Below are 2,540 nucleotides of genomic sequence, written 5' to 3'. Positions count from 1 at the left end.
GTCAAATGTCATATGCTACTGAATCATTATTTAAGGGAAACATAAGATATTATTCAAATAAGTAGTTTTCTTTCTAAGTAAACTAAAACGAGCTATGCCACAAATTAAAATAAGCCACAAATGTCTGTGGAATGAATAGTTCACTAAGGTCAGGCAATATGCCTGTCTTTCCTCTCACCTAACTAATAACATAACATAATTTCTGAACAGTACATATTAAAAGAGAATGTGTTAAATGAGATTGAATGATGTGCTAGAATGTTTTAGGCTTCTATTGCTCTGAAAACCTTAGTTTTAAAGGAACTTGTGTTGGAAATGGTTTATTTCATCTTAGAGCCCACTGTTAGGTTAGAATATATCACTGAAGGACATTAGGGTAACACTTCAAGACAGGAATCTGGAGGTGGGAACTAAAGTAGAAGCCATGAAGGAATGTTGCTTCCTAGACTGCTTCCCATGATTTGCACAGCTTTCTTTCTTATACAACTGAGGACCACTTAGACAGAGGTGACAACAATCACAATGGACTGGGCTCTTTCATATTTATGTTTAATCAAGAAAGGGCATTTTATCAACTGAGGGTTTTCATGCCAAATCTGCCTATGTTTGTATCAAGTTGACAAAAAAAAAAAAAAGACAGGACAAGAGAGAAAGATTATAGTCCTCATATGGTTTTTGAAGATATAAATTTATTTTAAAACTTATTCCTGTATCTCCCAAGGCCCATAAATGTTTATTACACTTGATCTTAGCCAAAAGGCTGAGAAGCGATTCCATAAATGTTTATTAAATGTATTAGAAAACATACTTTCTTGGTGGGTTTTCTATTGTTTTGATAGGGTACTATGAGCAATACAACTTACAGAGGAAAATTTATTTGGATACAAAAGTTACAAAATGTTAGAGTCACAAGTGCATGGTAGCAGGAATATGAGAGTTTGATATGAAAGATAAAAGGTGGAGAGAGAGAGAGAGAGAGAGAGAGAGAGAGAGAGAGAGAGAGAGAGAGAGAGAGAGAGAGAGAGAGAGAGAGAGAGAGAGAGAGGCAATGAACTGGCAATAGCATGTTTCTTTAAAACCTCAAATCCCACCAAAAGGGTCATACCTCCTCCAACAAGCTCACCGATTTCTTTTTAAACAGTTGCACTGAGTGGAACTTTTGGTAGCCATTCTCATTCAAATCACTAATAATGTTCTGTAAACAGTATCATTACTTGAATGCTGATTCTCTTTGAACTCAGTTTGTATTAGACCAGTGTTATTAACAAGATGTAAGACTATGAAAAAATGATGCATTGGTATTCTACTGACAGATTCAGGTAGGGTGGAGTCAAAGAGGCCAAACAGAGGCCTTTATGGAGTCAATTAAAGTCTCCACATAAAGATGATTGACTGGAAAACAATCAAAGGCCAAATAAAGTTCCAGATAAACAACCATCCCAATGAAATGTTACTTTTCATTATCATCCATGAATCATTTCAATCAATTGCTTGTGATGGTAGTTAAAAGAGTTTCAATTGATATTTTTACCTATCTGTTAGACAAATCACTCTGAGAGAAGGAAACAATAAAAAATACTATAGTTTATGTGGAAACAATTTTATTTTTGTTGAAATTGTATTGTCCAATGCCTGTTTTCATATCATCCTGTTTCTTCAACAGATGCATAGGGTCGATGTACTGACTCTTTTTGTGGTTCTCCAATTTCAGGCTGCAGATAATCCATTATTTGGGACTTTCCCAATATATATATATTTCCAAATCCAGTATGACATGATCCCAAATCCATAGAATCTAGTGTGGAGAAAAATAAACTAGGATGTTAAATGATTGCTTTCAGGTTTAGATAAAGCATTTTTTAGATTTTAATGGTCTTCTAAAAGTAAAAATCTTATATAATGGTAAATATTAATTAGGTGTCTTAAATTTCAAGGCAGGTTTGAATCATTTATGAGAATATGAAATAGCCCATACAACCTGCAATCCCTTGAGAATCAAGTACAGTTGCAGTAGTCATGTTTCTCAGGAGAAAAAGTAAGGCATTTCCCCTTGTAGTTTCATTATTTTGGGTGTCATTATAGCACTTAAAACTCATCAAAGACAAGGACTATTACTTGGAATTAAGAGTAGCATCAAAGAAGCAATAAAGTAAAAGCATATGCTACATGCATGTATATCATTGTCTTAGAAAGTGATGCTGGCTGCAAATAGAAAAAGGGTGAAGAGGGGCTGAGAGAAATTCTCAGCAAATCCAAGGTAAAGTTATATAGTCTGTTGTGGTTGCCAATTTCTTAAGAACATGCTATTGGTGACTATTCAATGTCAGTCTATCCTCATTTGGGTGATAATAAAACAAAGAATTCCTTGTCATAAAATCTCATTTTATATTTGGCTTTGGTGCTGCTGGAACTATGTCTAGATATGTGCTTTACCTCTGAGCTACTCCTACTCAATTCTTTACTATGCATCATCCTTTCTGTTTTCCTTATATGAGCTTTTAAAAAATTATCTTATTCTCCTTCTTTCCTCTTCCAAATCA

At 34.3% G+C, this 2,540-nt stretch overlaps 1 pseudogene; it reads right to left on the bottom strand.

Annotated features, from left to right (window-relative positions):
- Positions 1-666: 666 nt before the first annotated feature.
- On the bottom strand, positions 667-772 carry LOC127675983 (uncharacterized; annotated as a pseudogene).
- Between the last annotated feature and the right edge of the window lie 1,768 nt (positions 773-2,540).

This window comes from Apodemus sylvaticus, chromosome X, assembly GCF_947179515.1.
Source record: "Apodemus sylvaticus chromosome X, mApoSyl1.1, whole genome shotgun sequence".
Classification (NCBI taxonomy): Eukaryota; Metazoa; Chordata; class Mammalia; order Rodentia; family Muridae; genus Apodemus; species Apodemus sylvaticus.
The sequence above is the reverse complement of the archived record's forward strand: the minus strand, read 5'-3'. Positions and strand labels throughout refer to the sequence as shown.